We start from the raw sequence: 23,320 nt of genomic DNA, 5'->3' as shown, positions 1-23,320 counted from the left end.
ATGAAAAGCTGGTTCTTTGAGAAGATAAACAAAATTTATAAACCATTAGCCAGACTCTTTAAGAAAAAGAGGGGGAGGATTCAAATCAATAAAATTAGAAATGAAAAAGGAGAAGTTACAACAGACACCACAGAAATACAAAGCATCCTAAGAGACTACTACAAGCAACTCTATGCCAATAAAATGGACAACCTGGAAGAAATGGACAAATTCTTAGAAAGTTATAACCTTCCAAGACTGAACAAGGAAGAAATAGAAAATATGAACAGACCAACCACAAGTAATGAAATTGAAACTGTGATTAAAAATCTCCCAACAAACAAAAGTCCAGGACCAGAGGGCTACACAGGTGAATTCCATCAAACATTTAGAGAAGAGCTAACACCCAACCTTCCCAAACTCTTCCAAAACACTGCAGAGGAAAGAACACTCCCAAACTCATTCAGTGAGGCCACCATCACCCTGATACCAAAACCAGACAAGATACAACAAAGAAAGAAAATTACAGACCAATATCACTGATGAATATAGATGCAAAAATCCTCAACAACATACTAGCAAACAGAATCCAACAACACATTAAAAGGATCATAAACCATGATCAAGTGCGATTTATCCCAGGGATGCAAGGGTTCTTCAATATATGCAAATCAATCAATGTGATACACCATATTAACAAACTGAAGAATAAAAACCATATGATCATTTTCAATAGATGCAGAAAAAGCTTTTGACAAAATTCAACACCCATTTATGATAAAACCTCTCCAGAAAGTGGGCATAGAGGGGACCTACCTCAACATAATAAAGGCCATATACAACAAACCCACAGCAAACATCATTCTCAATGGTGAAAAACTGAAAGCATTTCCTCTAAGATCAGGAACAAGACAAGGACGTCAACTCTCGCCACTATTATTCAACATAGTTTTGGAAGTCCTAGCCATGGCAATCAGAGAAGAAAAAGAAATAAAAGGAATATAAATTAGGAAAGAAGAAGAAAAACTGTCACCATTTGCAGATGACATATACTATACATAGAGATTCATAAAGATGCCACCAGAAAACGACTAGAGCTAATCAATGATTTTGGTAAAGTTGCAGGATACAAAATTAATGCACAGAAATCTCTTTCATTCCTATACACTAATGATGAAAACTCTGAAAGAGAAATTAAGGAAACACTCCCATTTACCATTGCAACAAACAGAATAAAATAGCTAGGAATAAAGCTACCTAGGGAGACAAAAGATCTGTGTGCAGAAAACTATAAGACACTGATGAAAAAAATTAAAGATGATACAAACAGATGGAGGGATACACCATGTTCTTTGATTGGAAGAATCAACATTGTGAAAATGACTATACTACCCAAAGCAATCTACAGAGTCAATGCAATTTCTATCAAATTACCAATGGCATTTTTTTACAGAACTAGAACAAAAAATCTTAAAATTTGTATGGAGACACAAAAGACCCTGAATAGCCAAAGCAGTCTTGAGGGAAAAAAACAGAGCTGGAGGAATCAGACTCCCTGACTTCAGACTATACTACAAAGCTACATTAATCAAGACTATGGTACTGGCACAAAAACAAATATAGATCAATGGAATAGGATAGAAAGCCCAGAAATAAACCCACACACCTATGGTCAACTAATCTATGACAAAGGAGGCATGGATATACAGTGGAGAAAAGACAGTCTCTTCAATAAGTGGTGCTGGGAAAACTGGACAGCTACATGTAAAAGAATGAAATTAGAACACTCCCTAACACCATACACAAAAATTAACTCAAAATGGATTAGAGACCTACATGTAAGACTGGACAGTATAAAACTCTTACAGGAAAACATAGGAAGAACACTCTATGACATAAATCAAAACACTATATGTTTTGATCCACCTCCTAGAGTATTGGAAATAAAAACAAAAATAAGCAAATGGGACCTAATGAAACAAAAGCTTTTGCAAAGCAAAGGAAACCAAAACAAGATGAAAAGACAACCCTCAGAATGGGAGACAGTATTTGCAAACAAATCAACGGACAAAGGTTTAGTCTCCAAAATATATAAACAGCTCATGCAGCTCAATATTAAAAAAACAAACAACCCAATCCAAATATGGACAGAAGATCTAAATAGATATTTCTCCAAAGAAGACATACAGATGGCCAAGAAGCACACGAAAAGCTGCTTAACATCACTAATTATTAGAGAAATGCAAATCAAAACTACAATGAGGTATCACCTCATACCAGTCAGAATGGCCATCATCAGAAAATCTACAAACAACAAATGCTGGAGAGTGTGTGAAGAGAGAACCCTCTTGCACTGTTGGTGGGAATGTAAATTGATACAGCCACTATGGAGAACAGTATGGAGGTTCCTTAAAAAACTAAAAATAGGGCTTCCCTGGTGGCGCAGCAGTTGAGAGTCCGCCTGCCAATGCAGGGGACGCGGGTTCGTGCCCCGGTCCGAGAAGATCCCACATGCCGCGGAGCGGCTGCGCCTGTGAGCCATGACCGCTGAGCCTGCGCGTCCGGAGCCTGTGCTCCGCGACGGGAGAGGCCACAGCGGTGAGAGGCCCGCGTACCGCAAAAAAAAAAAAAAAAAAAAAAAAAAAAAAAAAAAACTAAAAATAGAATTACCATATGACCCAGCAATCCCACTACTGGGCATACACCCAGAGAAAACCATAATTCAAAAAGACACATGCACCTCAATGTTCATCGCAGCACTGTTTACAATAGCCAGGTTATGGAAGCAACCTAAATGCCCATTGACAGATGAATGGATAAAGAAGATGTGGTACATATATACAATGGAATATTACTCAGCCATAAAATGGAACGAAATTGGGTCATTAGAGACGTGGATGGATGTAGAGTCTGTCATATAGAGTGAAGTAAGTCAGAAAGAGAAAAACAAGTATCATATATTAATGTATATATGTGGAACCTAGATAAATGGTACAGATGAACTGGTTTGCAGGGCAGAAATTGAGACACAGATGTAGACAACAGACATATGGACACCAAGGGGGCAAAGCGGCGGGGGTGGTGGTGGTGTGATGAATTTGGAGATTGGGATTGACATATATACAAAATATGTATTAAATGGATACCTAGTAAGAACCTGCTGTGTAAAAGAATAAATAAAATTCAAAACAATAAAACTAAAAAAAAAAATAAAGTAATGTCAGCTCTGTGAATTCAATGCTAATGTCTGTCTTGTTCAGGGTTGTATCCACTGCACTTGAAGACTCTCAATAAATGTATGTTAAATGAGTGATAAAAGAATTATATGGCCTTGCTGAACACTTAGCAAATCCTATAAAGAACAAACAGTAAAGTACATTAAAGCTGGCAGTGTGTACCTATTTTATTATCATAGTTTAGTTTTTTCAGTGTACATCCATAGAAAAATAGTTACTTAGGAAATTAATACTTGTTATAAAATACTTTTATATTTAAAATAATTTTGGGAAAACATTGGGTTAAACAGATTTTATTTGCTTGTTTTGTTATTGAATCTAAACATCAAAAAGAACCCTGGTATGCTCATGTACATTGTGACTCTCTCTGAAATCCACCTAACTGTCCTAGCTCACAGACATATTTGAACATTTAACATTCTCCTTCCTTGCCATTGATAAACTCTGCCTAGAGAGATAAAAGTTATTTTACTGTAATAATTTTTTACGGACACCTAATTATACTGAAATAATTTAGCATAACAGAGGTTCTGTTTGAAAAATAGCTCACTTTCAGGTAAGAATTTGTTTTCGTTCTAAAATACTCTTTCTACCTAATCAAAAAAAAAAAAAAAAAAACAACTAGTCATTAAGACTTCTAAAGATTTAGGGAAAAAAATAGATGTAGATATTTCTCAGAAATTCTGTATCAGGCAGAATTTTGAAACTTAGAACAGTAAAATAAATCACAAAGAGGAAAATTACCAACAGTTTTAACTCCATGAAAATTCAAAACATCTAAACATCAAAAAGCCATAAATTAAGTATTGATGAGAAGTCAAAGGTTTATTAGCCTTAATAGATACAGAGATAAAAAGAAATATGATTATATTTTGTTTAGCACAGAGATTCCCAAACTTTCTTGGTTCACAGTGCCATTGGTGTCTCAGTAAGTTTTTCCAGTGCCTTTAGACCTAAAAGAAATATACCTAACAGTTTCATTTATTAAGTAGTCAAGTCTAAACGACTTAAGTATCTCTGTCCCAACCACTTCATAGCCATTTGAAAAATAGTATACCTAAATTGAAATACAAAAAATGTTTTCATTTCATTCTTAAAACAGTCATACTTACTAATGGGATTGTACACCCTGTTGGGAACTGCACAACTTCCCCAACTCGGGAATCAGATTGGACACCGTCCCTCTCATTTCCTGTTCTACACTGATTTTCACAAGGTACTTGCCTTGTGTTGCAGCAACTGCTGAAACCTAGCTTCACAAAGATGACATCATTTAAAGGAATGTATTGTGTTGTAATGTTGAAACTGTGAGCAGGTAGTTCACATGGCACCCGAGGGGTGTAGTTTTATTATTTTCCTCAAATTTTAAAATATCCTGTGCTTATCTTGCTTTAAAATAACCTGCCCAAGAGTGTGCTTCTGTGTCCCCAGAGTGCCTTGCTACAACTGGAGGGTCACCAGGCCTAGCACAATAATGGAGAATTTATTATTTTAATGAGAGTACTCATTGTTGAGAGTATTGTGAAATGGCTCTCTTATATACTACTAGTCTGAATATGAATTGGCAAAACCTTTTTTGATGCAGCAATATAGCACTAGGGATCAAGAATATTAGAATTTTTTTATGTACAGGGTTGATACAATAAAACCAATCACTAATTCAGATAAAGTATAACTTGGTATTTCACCCAATTAGTAATATAATTACAGAAATAATGACAGTTGTGCCATATTTCAGGGCTAATCTTTCTTCAGATTAATTTATAATTCTTTAAGCAATCACTAAGAAAATCAGGTATCAAATTTGTGCATTTATTTATATATTTATAGGAAAGTGGGTATATTTAATTTCATTAAGGAAAAATGAATGTGATATATGCATAATGCTCTGTTCCTGATTTTATATGTGTCATGACAAATATATTTTCTGTATATACTTCTTTGCGTGTTTCTGTATGTGCAAACATATATCTATATAAAGAATAAAACATTTACCATGTGAATTAGTGCTATTGTAATTGGTTTTATAGGTTTCACTAGGATAACTCTTGAAGTGACATATTTCAAGAAAATATAAGTGAACAGGTCTTAGTTGTGCTATATAACTTCATAACACCCTATGAATTTATGGTAAACATTTCTACTTCACAATTCTTTATGGCTATTTGATTTGCTCTTACTTCTGGGTAGGTATGTGGGATTCTTAGAAGTATAGGTGCAGGTATTTCTTATTTCTAATTCCTCATAATGACAGATGGAGAAAACAAAAAAATTTGCTAGAATTTTCTAGTAATTGAATAGTTGTCAGGATTGTCAAGTTTTCTTTACTGCATCTTCAATTTGTACTTTATTGTTCAGGTCAGTAGTCTCTATCTATATCTCTGACAGATTATACTGATAATTCTTCCCTTTTTTGGTTAGTGTAGGATTTTTATGAGGGACAGTATGCCAAAGAAGAGACTAGGTGTTAACTTTCGAGTGTTTGGGAACACTGACACAACTATCTTCTGTGTTTTAGGACTCTTGGTATTATAATGAATATTCTTAGAATTATATTTAAAAGAAACTTTATTTCAGTTACCTGAATTGTATTGATAGTAAAACCTCCAAAGTTAGTGGTATTTAATTTCTTGGTATTTAACCCAATTACTAACATAACTTTTGCTTCCAATCATGATGAAGTATTAGGGACTAGATTTACCCTCCCACCTTGAACAACTAGAATACCAGACAAAATATTAGATGGCTTTTAGACATTGAACAAGAGGCACTGTAGGACTGTGATCCCTGAGAGAAGAGAACAAAGGCAGTGAGGTCTATGATTACCCCAGCTTACTTCCTAGAAGCAGTTTCCAGCCCACAGTGCAGGAACAGCAAACCCAAACAGAGCCAGGCAGTCTCACTGTGAGGAGACAGAGATCAGAGTCCAGGGAGACCTATGTGCTTAGATATGCAAGGCAGAGTATCAGATAGGAGGAAACTGCACAGAAAAAACTCAAGTTTTTCAGAGGGCCTTCTTTACTCTTTGGTTACTGATCTCTTTACATGTATGAGGAAACTACCTGAAGCTGGGGAAAGAACACCAGAAAGCAGAAGGCCAAACAATTCCTGGAGCTCATTTAGGGCTGGGAAGAGTTCATTCTCACAAACCAGTATAGAAAGACTTTGTCATATGCAGGGCATTGAGTTAAGACCTCAGTGGTATTGCCATAGTACTGGGGCTAAATAAGCCTTGAGATTAAAATGTTCTCTGGATCTGCCTTAAAGCATAAAAGCAAATACCAGAAGGATTGAACTGATTCCAAGTAATATAACTGCATAGCAGAACAAGTAACCCATACTTCAAAGAAATGCAACAAAATCTAGGACCCACTAATGTAAAATTCACAATAGCCAGCACCTATTAAAAAATTAACAGATATGCAGAGAAGGTGGAAAGGATTACCCACAATCAGTAGAAAACTCAGTCGGTAGAAACAGACCCGGAAATGATCAAATGGTGGAATTAGCAGATAGGGTTGATGAAACAGTTATAATAAATATGTTCCTTATGTTCAAGAATATAAAGGAAACATGAACATGATGAGAATGAAAGTGGTACTTGGAGAAAAACGTATATAATTAAGTGCTTGTATTAGGAAAGAAGAAAGGTCTCAAACCAATTAAGCTTGCTTCTAAAGAGATTATGAGAGAGGAGTAAATTAAATCTAGAGTATCTAAAGTAGGGAAATAATAATGAAAGAGAAAACAGACAAATAATAGAGAAAAACCAATGAAATCAAAGGCTGATTCTGTGAAGAGATTAATAAAATGCGTAAGCCTCTAGCCAAGATCAACCAGTACAAAGAGTGAATATTCAATTTACCAACATCAGAAATGAAAATGATACATCACTAAAACTCCTATAGCCATTGGAAATACAATATGGAAATATTATGAACAAGTTTATGTCAGTAAACTTGAAATAAACAAATTCGAGCAGATGAAATAAATTTCTTGAAACATAGAAATTATTGAAGCTCACTCAAGAAGAAATAGATATTCTTAATAAGTTAATATTCTTTCCAGGAATTGAAATTATATTGGATGGGCCAAAAGGTTCGTTTGGTTTTTTCCGTAAGATGGCTCTAGTAGCACTTAGTTGTCTCTAACTTTATTTGAAACAGTTTTGTTAGATTGTATGTGACAGCTGTCATAACAGCATGCATTTAAAAAATAGACATCAAAATTGGTCAATTTTTGTGTACCCATTTTAATATTGAAGATGGAAGAAGAAAGCAAACTTTTTGGCATATTATGCCTCATTATATCAAGAAAGGTAAAAACACAACTGAAACACACAAAAAGATTTGTGCAGTATATGGAGAAGGTGCTGTGACTGATCAAATGTGTCAAAAGTGGTTTGTGAAGTTTCGTGCTGGAGATTTCTCTTCGGACAATGCTCCATGGTCGAGTAGATCATTTGAAGTTGATAGCGATCAAATTGAGACATTAACTGAGAACAATCAACGTTCTACCACGTGGGCAATAGCTGACATACTCAAAATATCCAAATCAAGCGTTGAAAATAATTTGCACCAGTTTGGTTATGTGAATTGCTTTGCTGGGTTCCATGTAAGTTAAGCGAAAAAACCTTCTTGACCATATTTCCCCATGCAATTCTCTACTTAAACGTAATGAAAACATCGTTCCTTTTTTAAAACAAATTGTGATGGGCAATGAAAAGTGTATACTGTACAACAACGTGGAACGGAAGAGATCCTGAGGCAAGTGAAATGAACCACCATCAACCACACCAAAGGCCAGTCTTCATCCAAAGAAGGTGATGTTGTATATATGGTGGGATTGGAAGGGAGTCCTCTATTATGAGCTCCTTCTGGAAAACCAAACAATTAAATTCCAACAAGTACTGCTCCCAATTAGACCAACTGAAAGTGGCACTCAATGAAAAGTGTCCAGAATTAGTCAATAGAAAACATATAATCTTCCATCAGGATAACGCAAGACCGCATGTTTCTTCAATGACCAGGCAAAAACTGTTAACAGCTTGGCTGGGAAGTTCTGATTCATCCGCCAGGCATTGCACCTTCGGATTTCCATTTATTTCGGTCTTTACAAACTTCTCTTACTGGAAAAAATTTCAGTTCCCTGGAAGACTGTAAAAGGCACCTGAAACAGTTCTTTGCTCAAAAAAATAAAAAGTTTTGGGAAGATGGAATATGAAGTTGCCTGAAAAATGGCAGAAGGTAGTGGAACAAAAGGGTGAATATGTTGTTCAATAAAGTTCTTGGTGAAATTGAAAAATGTCTTTTATTTTTATTTAAAAAACCAAAGGCACTTTTTGGCCCACCCAATATTTAAAAACATTCCCACAAAGAAAATGCCAGATGACTTCACTTTTAAACTCTGTCAAACATTTAAGGTAGAAATAATGTAAGGAGAAAATTCTTCCAGAGAATAGAAGGGGGAGTGATACTTCCAAATTAATTCTATGAGTTCAGCATTACCCTGATGCCAAAACCAAAGACATTATAACATGAGAAAACTGTATAGCAATATCCCTCCTTAACATAAATGCAAAAATCCTTAACAAAATTTTAGCAAGTAGAATCCAGAAATATATAAAAAAGGATAATATATCATGACAAAGTGGGGTTTATCAATTCTCAGCAATAGAATAGAAAGGTACTTTATCAACAGGATAAAAACCATCCTTGAAAGACTTTCAACTAACATCACACTAACAATAAATGAATGAAAGTTTACCCTTAAGAGTAGGAACAAGGCAAGAATGTCTGCTCTCTGTACTTCTTTTCTTGGGAGTCTTGTCAATGCAGTATGGCAAGGGAAAGAATACAAATTGGAAATGAATAAATAAAACTATGTTTTCTTTTAGGTGACATGATCACCTATAGCATAGAAAATAACAAGGAATTTACCAAACAACTAAAATTAATGTGTGATTTCATTAAGGTTGTAAGATGCAAAGTTAATAAAAAGAAATCAAGTTTATTTCTACATGCTAGCAATGGACAATTGGAAACTGAAAATTAGAAAGCAATGCCATGTATTATAGCATCCAAAATATATGAAAAATAGAGATAAATTTAATGTGAAATACTTAGGTTTATGTAATTATGTGCAAGAAATATTATAAAACACTGCCAAGAGATATTAAAGAAGACCTAAGTAAATGGAGATAGTATGATCATATTTTGAACAAATCAGTATTGTTAAGATGTTAATTCTCCTGAAATGTAGCCTATCAATTCAATACAATCCCAATCAATATCTTAGCAGGATTTTTTTTATAGAAATTGACAAATTGATTGCAGATTTCTTTGGAAATATAAAACACCTAAAATAGCCAAAATAATTTTGAAAAATCAAGATTGGATGACTTACACTACCCAATTTAAAGACTAACTCTATTAGTAAGACCTACTTTTTTTAGATTTATAATAATGTTTATTGCAGATGATTTTAATTTGTATTCTTCATACATTTCAGTTTTTCCAAGTTTCTATTTATCTATTTATTTTTTACAGTAGGTCCTGTTGGTTGTCTATTTTTAAATATAGCAGTGTGTACATGTCAGTCCCAAACTTTGGTTTAAGGTGATGGAAATTAAAATATTGTAATTGTGATGGTGGTTACACAACCATATACACTTCAAAATTCCTTGAATTATATACTTAAAGTGAGTGGATTTTATTTAATGTAAATTATACCTCAATAAAACTGACTTAACAAAGTAAAAATCTATATGTACTATAACTCAGATTTCAGAGGCAACAGATATTTGAGGAAGACGGTTGGAAGTGCCCATGTAAAGCTATGATCATGTGAATGAGCCCTACTTTAGCTTATCAAGTAAGGAAATTGGCAACTCTAAAATGGTTCTCTCTTCCCAACCTCTCCTTTTATCTTTTTCCCCATGAGTTCTCAAAGTAATTTTGTTGAAAAATAAATGACTTAAAGGCTTTAGCTATGTTCTGACAACATATTCCAGTTGGCTTTTAACGTGGTGTTGTGGGAAGTGGGAAAGATAGACTCCCACAATCAACACCCGGGCAAACCATTTATCTTTTGCTAGTGGAAAGGATTAATTTCCATGCTGTCCTTTCTTATGTGAAATAACACTATATAGCCCTCTTAAAAGACTGCAACAGCACAACCAGCAATGTAAGAGAAATTGGTCAATGTAAGTTTTTCTACTTCAATTTTGTTTTTACACCTTTACTGGAGTATAATTGCTTTACAATGGTGTTAGTTTCTGCTTTATAACAAAGTGAATCAGCTTTGTTATGAATATGAATCAGATATGTCCCCATATCTCCTCCCTCTTGCATCTCCCTCCCACCCTCCCTATCCCACCACTCTAGTGGTCACAAAGCACCAAGCTGATCTCCCTCTGCTATGCAGCTGCTTCCCACTAGCTATCTATTTTACATTTGGTAGTGTATATATGTGCATGCCACTCTCTCACTTCATCCCAGCTTACCCTTCCTCCTCCCTGTCTCCTCAAGTCCATTCTCTACATCTGTGTGTTTATTCCTGTCCTGACCCTAGGTTCTTCAGAACCTTTTCTTTTTTTTTTTTTTTGGTTCCATATATATGTGTTAGCATACGGTATTTGTTTTTCTCTTTCTGACTTACTTCACTCTGTATGACAGACTGTAGGTCCAACCACCTCACTACAAATAAATCAATTTCCTTTCTTTTTATGGCTGAGTAATATTCCATTGTGTATATGTGCCACATCTTCTTTATGCATTCATCTGTCAGTGGACACTTATAGGTTGCTTCCATATCCTGGCTGTTGTAGAGCTGCAATGAACATTGTGGTATATGAATTATGGTTTTCTCAGGGTATATGCCCAGTAGTGGGTGGCTGGGTCATATGGTAGTTCTATTTTTAGTCTTTTAAGGAACCTCCATACTGTTCTCCATAGTGGCTGTATCACTTTACATTCCCACAGCAGTGCAAGAGAGTTCCCTTTTCTCCACATCCTCTCTAGCATTTATTGTTTGTAGATTTTTTGATGATGGCCACTCTGACTGGTGTGAAGTGATACCTCATTGTAGTTTTGATTTGCATTTCTCTAATGATTACTGATATTGAGCATCCTTTCATGTGTTTATTGGCAATTTGTATATCGTCTTTGGAGAAATGTCTATTTAGGTTTTCTGCCCATTTTTGGATTGGGTTGTTTGTTTTTTCTGATACTAAGCTGTATGAGCTTCTTGTATATTTTGGAGATTAGTCCTTTATCAGTTGCTTCTTTTGCAAATATTCTCTCCCATTCTGAGGGCTGTCTTTTCATCTTGTTACGGTTTCCTTTGCTTGCAAAAGCTTTTAAGTTTCATTAGGTCCCATTTGTTTATTTTTGATTTTATTTCCATTTCTCTAGGAGGTGCGTCAAAAAGGAACTTGCTGTGATTTATGTCACAGAGTGTTCTGCCTATGTTTTCTTCTAAGAGTCATATAGTGTCAGCCCTTACATTTAGGTCTTTAAACCATTTGGGGTTTATTTTTGTGTATGGTGTTAGGGAGTGTTCTAATTTCATTCTTTTACATGTAGCTGTCCAGTTTTCCCAGCACCACTTAATAAAGAAGCTGTCTTTTCCCCATTGTATATTCTTGCCTCCTTTATCAAAAATAAGGTGACCATAAGTGCGTCGCTTTATCTCTGGGCTTTCTACCCTGTTCCATTGATCTACATTTCTGTTTTTGTGCCAGTACCATACTGTCTTGATCACTGTAGCTTTGTAGTATAGTCTGAAGTCAGGGAGCCTGATTCCTCCAGCTCCGTTTTTCTTCCTCAAGACTGCTTTGGCTATTCGGGTTCTTTTGTGTTTCCATGCAAATTGAGAAATTTTTTGTTCTAGTTCTGTGAAAAAATGCCAGTGGTAGTTTGATAGGGATTGCACTGAATCTGTAGATTGCTTTGTATAGTAGAGTCATTTTCGCAATGTTGATTCTTCCAATGCAAGAACATGGTATATCTCTCCATCTGTTTGTATAATCTTTAATTTCTTTTATCAGTGTCTTATAGTTTTCTGCATGCAGGTCTTTTAGTCTCCTTAGGTAGGCTTATTCCGAGGTATTTTATTCTTTTTGTTGCAATGGAAAATGGGAATGTTTCCTTAATTTCTCTTTCAGATTTTTCATCATTAGTGTGCAGGAATGCAAGAGATTTCTGTGCATAAATTTTCTATCCTGCTACTTCACCAAATTCATTGATTACCTCTAGTAGTTTTCTGGTAGCATATTTAGGATTCTCTATGTATAGTATCATATCATCTGCAAACAGTGACAGCTTTACTTCTTTTCCGATTTGGATTCCTTTTATTTCTTTTTCTTCTCTGATTGCTGTGGCTAAAACTTCCAAAATTATGTTGAATAATAGTGGTGAGAGGGGACATCCTTGTCTTGTTCCTGATCTTAGAGGAAATGTTTTCAGTTTTTCACCATTGAGAACGATGTTAGCTGTGGATTGGTCATATATGTCCTATATTATGTTGAGGTAAGTTCCCTCTATGCCTACTTTCTGGAGGGTTTTATCATAAATGGGTGTTGAATTTTGTCAAAAGCTTTTTCTGCATCTATTGAGATAGTCATATGGTTTTTCTCCTTCAATTTTTTAATATGGCTTATCACATTGATTGATTTGCATATATTGAAGAATCCTTGAATTCCTGGGATAAACCCCACTTGATCATGGTGTATGATCCTTTAATGTGCTGTTGGATTCTGTTTGCTAGTATTTTGTTGAGGATTTTTGCATGTATGTTCATCAGTGATATTGTTCTATAGTTTTCTTTTTTTGTGACATCTTTGTCTGGTTTTGGTATCAGGGTGATGGTGGCCTCATTGAATGAGTTTGGGAGTGTCCCCCCCTCTGCTATACTCTGCAAGAGTTTGAGAATGATAGGTGTTAGTTCTTCTCTAAATGTTAGAATTCACCTATGAATCCATCTGGTCCTGGGCTTTTGTTTGTTGGAAGATTTTTGATCACAGTCTCAATTTCAGTGCTTATGATTGGTCTGTGTATATTTTCTATTTCCTCCTGGTCCAGTCTAGAAAGGTTGGGCTTTTCTAAGAATGTGTCCATTTCTTCCAGGTTTTCCATTTTATTGGCATACAGTTGCTTGTAGTAACCTCTCATGATCCTTTGGATTTCTGCAGTGTCAGTTGTTACTTCTCCTTTTTCATTTCTAACTGTATTGATTTGCGTCTTCCCCCGTTTTTTTCTTGATGAGTCTGGCTAATGGTTTATCAATTTTGTTTATCTTCTCAAAAAAACAGCTTATAGTTTTATTGATCTATCATTTCCTTCATTTCTTTTTCATTTATTTCTGATCTAATCTTTATGATTTCTTTCCTTCTGCTAACTTTGGGGTTTTTTTGTTCTTCTTTATCTAATTGCTTTAGTTGTAAGGTTAGGTTGTTTATTTGAGATGTTCCTTGTTTCTTGAGGTAGGATCGTAGTGCTATAAACTTCCCTCTTAGAACTGCTTTTGCAGCATACCATAGGTTTTGGGTCATCGTGTTTTCATTGTCATTTGTTTCTTGGTGTTTTTTGATTTCCTCTTTGATTTTTTCAGTGATCTCTTGGTTATTAAGTAGTGTATTATTTAGCCTCCATGTGTTTGTATTTTTTACAGATTTTTTTCCTGTAATTGATATCTAGTCTCATAGCACTGTGGTCAGAAAAGATACTTGATATGATTTCAATTTTCTTAAATTTACCAAGGCTTGATTTGTGACCCAAAATATGATCTATCCTAGAGTATGTTCCATGAGCACTTGAGAAGAAAGCATATTCTGCTGTTTTTGCGTGGAATGTCCTATAAATATCAATTAAGTCCATCTTGTTTAATGTGTCATTTAAAGCTTGTATTTTCTTATTTATTTTCATTTTGGATGATCTGTCCATTGGTGAAAGTGGAGTGTTAAAGTCCCCTACTATGATTGTGTTACTGTTGATTTCCCCTTTTATGGCTATTAGCATTTGCCTTATGTATTGAGGTGCTCCTATGTTGGGTGCATAAATATTTACAATTGTTATATCTTCTTCTTGGATTTATCCCTTGATCATTATGTAGTGTCCTTCTTTGTCTCTTGTAATAGTCTTTATTTTAAAGTCTATTTTGTCTGATATGAGAATTGCTACTCCAGCTTTCTTTTGCTTTCCATTTTCATGGAATATCTTTTTCCATTCCCTCACTTTCAGTCTGTATGTGTCCCTAAGTCTGAAGTGGGTCTCTTGTAGACAGCATATATACAGGTCTTGTTTTTGTATCCATTCAGCCAGTCTATATCTTTTGGTGGGAGCATTTAATCCATTTTACATTTAAGGTTGTTATCAATATGTATGTTTCTATTACCTTTTTCTTAATTGCTTTGGGTTTGTTACTGTAGGTCTTTTCTTTCTCTTGTGTTTCCTGCCTAGAGAAGTTCCTTTAGCATTTGTTGTAAAGCTGGTTTGATGGTGCTGAATTCTCTTACTTTTTGCTTCTCTGTAAAGGTTTTAATTTTTCCATTGAATCTGAATGAGATCCTTGCTGGGTAGAGTAAGCTTGTTTGTAGGTTTTTCCCTTTCATCACTTTACCTATGTCCTGCCACTCCCTTCTGGCTTGCAGAGTTTCTGCTGAATGATCGATCAGCTGTTAACCTTATGGGGACTCCCTTGCATGTTATTTGTTTTTTTACTCTTGCTGCTTCTAGTATTTTTTTTTGTATTTAATTTTTGATAGTTTGATTAATATGTGTCTTGGTGTGTTTCTCCTTGGATTTATCCTGTATGAGAAACTCTGGACTTCCTGGACTTGATTTGCTATTTCCTTTCCCATATTAGGGAAGTTTTCAACTATAATCTCTTCAAATATTTTCTCAGTCCCTTTCTTTTTCTCTGTTTCTGGGACCCCTATAATTTGAATGTTGGTGCGTTTAATGTTGTCCCAGAGGTCTCTGAGACTGTCCTCAATTCTTTTCATTCTTTTTTCTTTATCTGCTCTGCAGTAGTTATTTCCACTACTTTATCTTCCAGGTCACTTATCCTTTCTTCTGCCTCATTTATTCCTTCTGGAGAATTTTTAATTTCATTTATTGTGGTGTTCATCATTGTTTGTTTGCTCTTTAGTTCTTCTAGTTCCTTGTTAAACGCTTCTTGTATTTTCTCCATACTATTTCCTAGATTTTGGATCATCTTTACTATCATTACTCTGAAGTTTTTTTCAGGCAGACTTCCTATTTCCTCTTCATTTGTTTGGTCTGGTGTGTTTTTACCTTGTTCCTTCATCTGCCGTGTGTTTTTCTGTCTTCTCATTTTGCTTAACTTACTGTGTTTGGGGTCTCCTTTTCGTAGGCTGCAGGTTCGTAGTTCCCGTTGTTTTTGATGTCTGCCCCCCGTGGCTAAGGTTGGTTCAGTGGGTTGTGTAGGCTTCCTGGTGGAGGGGACTAGTGCCTGTGTTCTGGTGGATGAGGCTGGATCTTGTCTTTCTGGTGCGGCCCAAATTTTTAATGAAATAAACATGAATCCATGCGTTTCGTGAAAATGCGGCTCCTTTCTTGACCATATAATTCAAGTAATGTGTGGCTCAAGTTTGCACTATCAGTAGAATTGAGAAGTAAATGGGTCCATTAACATTATTCCTTTTCCTCCAGTTGTAACACACAATTCCAGGGTAAAATGGTAACTTCCGGCTAAGTGAGGCCTCTTTGGGGTAATGGCAGATTGTTAAAGTCTTCTCTCCCCTCCTGTTCTCCCAGATGGCGATGCTGTGGGTGGCATCTCACACACTATCTCCATGCTTGGGTCTGTATCCTCGGGAACCTACTGTGGACATGTTGGGCTCACCCAGCATTTGGACCCCACTGGGGTCTCCCAGGAGCAAGGGGTAACTTCTAGGGTTTCTCCTAACCAGTCGGGATGGCCCCAAACTGACTCTGATCCACTTGAATTTTAAAATCCAGACACACAGGTCAGTTTGAAGTAGAATTGATGTAAAGTTTAAAGTGGATCACTGTCCTCAAAAGATGTTATCAACGTACAGGAGTAAACTCCCATACCAAAATAAATATTTTAAAAAATTTTTTACCAATAATAAATGATACTTCACCCATAGGCTTTTCAGATTTTCGTCCCAACATTTCTTGTAAAAGAAAATTAATTTTAACTCCTTCCATAATATAACTAAGATCATTATGGTGGAGTTAAGAAAAGTATTCTTCACTTTGATAAGAAATTTTAACTCAATACCAGACTTAGAGAACATGATGATTTATGAGCTTCTATAGACCATTGTTTTTCAACTTCAGTACATAAGCAACTACCTGGCAGGCTTGTTAAACATGGGGAGATCAGAGTACCTCAGAAATTCTAGGCCCTAGCATGGTGCCCAAGAATCTGCATTTTAAGAGCACTCCAGGTAATTCTAACATAGGAGGCATGCAGCTCATATTTTGAGAACCACTGCAAATGGTTACACTAAAACATATTTGAATATAGGTAGGAATGTTGTATTATAACAGACAAATACATAGCAGATTAGAGTAGAATAGAGGAAATATTTAGTTTTACATTTCCACAGATTCCCCTTGTCTTACAAATATGTGATTCCTTTTTTGGTGGCTAATCTTTACTAACATGTCATGCTCCTGTTTATCTAAATACAGAGTTATGGCACACCCTTCCAGAGCCATAGCATACCAACATTAAAAGTGATGCTGTCTGTTGCTGTCTAAACATGATGAAATGAAAAGCTACATCTGTCTCTGCTCTTTAAAACTACACTAAAATCACAGTAGACGTTTATAGAAGTATAAACGCATTAAGATCAAAGACAATGGGAAAGGACAGAATAGCAGCAAGAGGAAGATGGAAAGAAGATAGAGGGAGGGGTGTAATAGACTTCCCAAAACAGAAGACTCGGGAACTTATAGTGATTATAGAAGGGAATAAAGGATGAGTAGCAAAGCCATTTGGCCTTAGAGAATCCTGAAAAGTCTCTGGACTTGGAAGAAACATTACTGTTGATGGTAGGGATGAAATTCTGGATTGAATATAAAAGGATTTCAAAATCTGAATACAAAACAGGCCACAGAACCACTCTCACTACAGCCAACCAACTACAGGAAAATAACATTTATTCTCTGGCGATACTGAATTGGAAAGGTTCTAGCTTAGAGACTCCAGGAAAAGTAGAGAGTAGGGGGAAAACAAAGGACTTAAAGCAGGGACAGTATATAAAAGACTACAGTTGAACATTTAGATTTCTGGCCCCGTATCTTGCCTTACTTCCGGAATACTAATATCTAGCTTCATATCCCCCCATACCCCCAGGGCTGGAAATTGGAGGTATCTTTTCTAAGGGAATTGAGAGGTCCTAGAGAAAAGACATATATATTTATATTTGGGGGTCTGACAATGAAAAGGCTGCTTCATTACCTGGTCACTCTGCAGTAGTTCACCAGTAGTTCACAAACCTCACCTGTGTTTCCTGAACTTCCAATTAGCTTTTTAGTGCCTTACTGTTAAATATAAATGGACAATAAATATTCAGGCACCAGGCATTTAAGGAACGCCTCCAATACAGACACCAATGTAAAAAAGAAAAAAAGCCAGAGAAGACAATATAAAAAGAACTTTTTTAAAAAGAAAAAATTATGCCCAGATAAATGTTATTGTACCTATGAAAAAAAGGAATACTATTTTTAAGAAAAAGGAAAGAGGTCAGAGAAATTTATATTCACCAGAAAATATTTCACAGAAAGATTCAAAGAAAAAGGTGAGGAATTTTTCTGTAAGTAAACAGGGTAAAAGGATAATTAATATGAGGGAAAAAAATTTCAAGACTCCATCTGGAAGGTCTAACATCAAACTAATAGAAATTCCAAAAAGAGAGGACAGAGAAATAGATTATGTTTAGATGCGCACGGGGTGAGGGGAAGACTATTTCATTAAGTGCCCTTTAGGGCTATTTGATTTTTTCTTTTTCAAGTATGGGCATAGTAACTATGGTAAAAAGAAAAATAATCATTAAAGTAAATAAGAAAAGGACTAAGAATGCTAAGGCAAACTAAATCAGCATATCATAATTTTAGAATTCAGGAAAAAATTGTTACCTAACAGTAGTAACAAAACTATTATTTTATATCATGGGGAAATTTCAAGATATATTGTTCAGTAAAATAAGCAGATTATAAAATACAGCATATAAAATGACCCAATTTCATAACAAAAAAGATCTTTGCATGCATAGAAAAAATACATGAGATAAAAATGTTAAAGGTACTTATCTCTAAATGATATAATTATAAATAATTTTTAGTGAATTAAAAAATTTTCTATATGGATGCATTGCTTTTAAAGTTTGTAAAAGATTCAGGGAAAACCAGTGAAAGGAAAATATTTAGAGTTAGGAAATGATGTCATTCATGAAAACACCACTTATTAGTTCTTGCTGTGAACAAATCACCATGCTAAACTCTTTGGAGGTTACAAAGATATATAAGACATTATTTCAGTCTCTCAAGAAGCTCATAATCTAACATGGGAGATCAAAATGAATGTATACATACAGTTGATTCTTGAACAACACAGGGGTTAGGGGCACCAACACCCCCTCCCTTGCAGTGGAAAATCCACATATAACTTCACAGTCAGCCCTCCACATCCACGGTTCCACATTAGTGGATTTAACCAACTGCAGATCATGCAGTACTGTAGTATGTATTTGTCGAAAAATATTCACATTATAAGTGGATCCATGCAGTACAAACCCAAGTTGTTCATGGGTCAGATGTAATCACAAATAACTCAAGAGACAGAATGTTACAAGTTTCCTAAGTGTGAGGACCAATACAGTTACAGTTCTTTAGTAGGAAAGATCGCTTTTGGATGGAACATGGTTAGGGAGATTGGAAGGATGCGTAGGATTTCAAGGGGCAGAAATTGTGTGAAGCCATTCCAGAAAGAACTAAGACTCAGAAGTGTAAAAGCGGAAGGTAATCCTGGCTGAATCCTGGGGTAGAAGATGGGATGTATCCCTTGGGACCAGACAGTGTAGGATGCTGAATGCCAAGTACAGGGATTTGGACTTTGTTCAGTAGAAGTGAAAAGTCATTGAAGGTTGTTGAGGAGAGGAGTAAAATAATTACACAAGAAAAAAAAAAAATGTCATGAAGAACCTAGGGGTAAGGCAGGAATAAAGACGCAGACCTCCTAGAGAACGGACTTGAGGTTATGGGGAGGGGGAAGGGTGAGCTGTGACAGGGCGAGAGAGAGTCATGGGCATATACACACTAACAAACGTAGTAAGGTAGATAGCTAGTGGGAAGCAGCTGCATGGCACAGGGATATTGGCTCGGTGCTTTGTGACAGCCTGGAGGGGTGGGATAGGGAGGGTGGGAGGGAGGGAGACACAAGAGGGAAGACATATGGGAACATATGTTTATGTATGATTGATTCACTTTGTTATAAAGCAGAAACTAACACACCATTGTAAAGCAATTATACCCCAATAAAGATGTTAAAAAAAAAAAAAGACACAGACCGACTGGAGAACGGACTTGAGGATATGGGGAGGGGGAAGGGTGAGCTGTGACAGGGCGAGAGAGAGGCATGGACATATATACACTAACAAACGTAAGGTAGATAGCTAGTGGGAAGCAGCCGCATGGCACAGGGATATCGGCTCGGTGCTTTGTGACCACCTCGAGGGGTGGGATAGGGAGGGTGGGAGGGAGGGAGACGCAAGAGGGAAGAGATGTGAGAATACATGTATATGTATAACTGATTCACTTTGTTATAAAGCAGAAGCTAACACACCATTGTAAAGCAATTATACTCCAATAAAGATGTTAAAAAAAAAAAATTACACAAGGGAAGAGAACACCTGGTTTGAAGTATACTAAGCTTGCCCAGGTTCATGGTAATGAACATTTGAACTAGGAAATTGGTTCTGGGAGTGAGAAGGAGGGATAAACTTGAGCAGTTATTTGGATGTGAGAAATGAGGTAGGAGGCAACAATAGTGGTTGCCTTATCACGAGTCTAGTTTATTAAAACAGTGGTAACGCACAAAAGAGCAGTCAGAATAAAGAAGTAGTTTTGTAGAGGAAGATAATTTTGGATGTGTTGAATTTTAGATTTTAGATTTCAGAGGAATATGCATAACGCAATACTCCAAAGGCATTTGGAAGTATGAGGTTGAAGTACAGTCATTCAGCAAATACATATTGAGTACCTCCTATGTTTAATAACTACAGTAAGCACTATCAATTCCAAATTGAATAAAACATGACCTCTGTCCTCATGACAGAGCTCGTTGTTTAGGACGAGGGAAACAGAGATCAGATGGGTAATTACAATGCAATTATCATAAGTAATGCATCAACAGAATATGGACAGAGCGCTGTGAGAGCACAGAGGGGGGAAACTGTGTCCTTGGGTTCACCATGATCACTTTTTAAATGTTTGTGACAAATAGGAGCTTCCAAACATGGGAAATTATTCCAGGCATGATTTGGACATTTCATAGAAATGAGGGCTTAATCTAGAGGGAAAAGGGGGAGACAACTGTACTGAGAGCAAAACCTGGAGGTACATATATATTTACCAGGTAGGAAAAGATTGAGAAGTCAGGGAGTGAGGATGCAGAATCTGATCCCAGAAGCTAAAACAGGAGATTCAAGACTCCTGAAAGTTTGATAGGGGCAAGGAATTAGGAACATTTTGGACTGATTAAAGTCTACCGGATTTAGCACTTCAGAGACTATCGATGACTTTTTTTAAATTTTTTTTTTTTAACCCTCAATATAGAACTTTATTAGGGGAAGGGCGATAGAAGGTCCCTGTGTTGAAGGTACTACATCATGGAGACCCGGAGCCTGGAGAAGATGGCACTGGGGAGTTAAGGGAGCTTTGAGGAGGGGTAGCAGAATGAAGGTGTTTCAGATAGTGAGACTGTGTAAATAATAACATTTGTAAAAAGAAAAGTAGGAAAAGACTGGTCCTTTTCTGTGAATATATATACATATGTTATACATATTAACTCATATAGTTGATACCTATTATACAGTTAAACTCATCATATATAGGGAGTAAATATAAACAATATTTTCATGACCTTGATTTTTAGGAAAAATAGATGTCCATTAAAATTATTGTGGTAATCATTTCATGATGTATGTAAGTCAAATCATTCTATTGTACCCTTTAAACTTATACAGTGCTTATGTCAATTATATCTCAATAAAACTGGAGGAAGAAAAAAAGAAATATCAAAGAACTGACAGGAAATGGTCTTGTAGGGGTAGTAGAGCCATTGGATTTGGAAGGGACTGTTGATGATGCTTGAAAATAATTTTCCAAAGAGTAGCAAGGGCATGATCTAGAATTCGAAGGAGCTAAGAACTTGAGAGTAAATAGAAAGAGATGACGGCAGTTCCCGGAAACACTGTCTCTCCTCCACCCTCCCCCACATCCCCATTATCTGACGAACTTCTACTTTTTCTTCAGTTATCAGCCTAAATGTTCATACCTCAGGTAGACCTTCCTGTCCAACCTTCTCACACTAAATTGGGGTCCCCATGTTATACTAGCTTACCATTCTTTAGCTCTGTAGAATTTACAATTTGTAATGTATTGCTTGTATATTTGTTAAATGTCTGTCTTCCTCAACAGACTGTTGGTTGCATGAGGATAGGCACCATGAGAATTTGCTCTCCACTTTACATTCCAGCCTCGTCCCAGTGTTGGTACCTAGTAGGCTTTCAATAAAGATGTATTAAATGAGACATGTAGAAGGGTAAGGTGGAACACTTCCAGAACAAATTTCTTGGACATAGAATAGTTATGAGATGTCACAGTCCAGCATGTCACCCAGTATGTGGATTCCTGGAATAGAATACAGATGAAGATTTGGGGAAATTGAGGTTATACTTTTAGAGCAATTTACTCCAATATCTGTTATACTCACAGAGAACAAGGATGGGATGAAGAGAGGAAGAGTGACGTTTTAAACAAATAGATGACAAAATGGGAGAGGCTGAAGTAAAGCAGATGGGGTTGAATTCTAAAATGAGGGGAGTAGAAAGTATCCTGTCTTTTCTTCCTTACCTGGGGGTTTGGGAGTTTATAGAGCGTTGTGAGCCAAGGGAAGTGGACAAGAACTATATTTTAATTAAGTTAAAAAGGTGTCAATTGCTTAGAGAAATAAGGGGAAGAAGTATAGGAGGATATTATGTTCACAGTAAAACATAGGTATCACAGGACACAGTGCAACAGGACTTAAGAAGGGGAAGACAGAGATGATGGAACTAGTTTATAGTGGGCTGTTAACTACAATGTATATGCTTAACAAGTATTAGCTGCTTAATAGACTTGTTGAGAGAAAATTCATAAAAGGCTTTTTGTCATATGTAGCCCCATATCTTGGAATGCAATTATATATAAATATATTTATACTATTTACATTAATATTTTTGACTAAAAGAATATTTTCTTGTATTTTTTATGCTCTCACACAATGCTGTAAGAGTCTTCACAATATAAAAAGCTACCAGTTTTTACTTCCCAGAAATTCTTGGTTCTGAAAAATAGAAGTTACTTTGCCTCGTATTTTTAGAAATGACTGATCCTGCCTTAGATAGCTTTTGTTTTTTAAGACGGTTTACAAAAAAATTGCGATTGTCAAATAACTGATTTGAATTTATATGCACCTCAAATACAATCTAAAGGTTTGTTTGGGTTTTTTAATCGATGTAGTGAAATCTTTATGCAGGTGTGAATACCTTGTCTTGTTAAAGTATTTCAATTTCATTTATGACCATTATCCTAGCATGGGTTTGTAAGGGACCTGGAGTTGAGGATGCTATCTTTGACCATGAAAAAGAGTTGTCTATTTGTCCTCTAGGCAAAACAAAATGATTCCTAAGGGAGTCAAATGAGAGCAGCTGACCTGATTCACAATGTGCTTAACTGAGGGCTTTGGCAACAGACCACCTGATGCTTTATGGTTTTCTGTATCCGTTCAACACCAAGAATCAAAGTGCTCTGTGATACCCTTGTGAATAGTCTTACATTAAAACACAC

The 23,320-nt window shown here is 36.0% G+C and overlaps 1 protein-coding gene across 12 annotated transcripts in view; it reads left to right on the top strand.

Moving 5' to 3' along the window:
• The window catches only part of IKZF2 (IKAROS family zinc finger 2), a 175,910-nt gene that overhangs the window by 132,684 nt on the left and 19,906 nt on the right, over positions 1-23,320 (top strand). The gene's annotated exons all lie outside the window — the stretch shown is intronic.

Source organism: Stenella coeruleoalba (genome assembly GCF_951394435.1).
Source record: "Stenella coeruleoalba genome assembly, chromosome: 6".
Lineage (NCBI taxonomy): Eukaryota > Metazoa > Chordata > Mammalia > Artiodactyla > Delphinidae > Stenella > Stenella coeruleoalba.
Note: the sequence above shows the minus strand (reverse complement) of the source record. Positions and strands in the feature narration are given on the sequence as shown.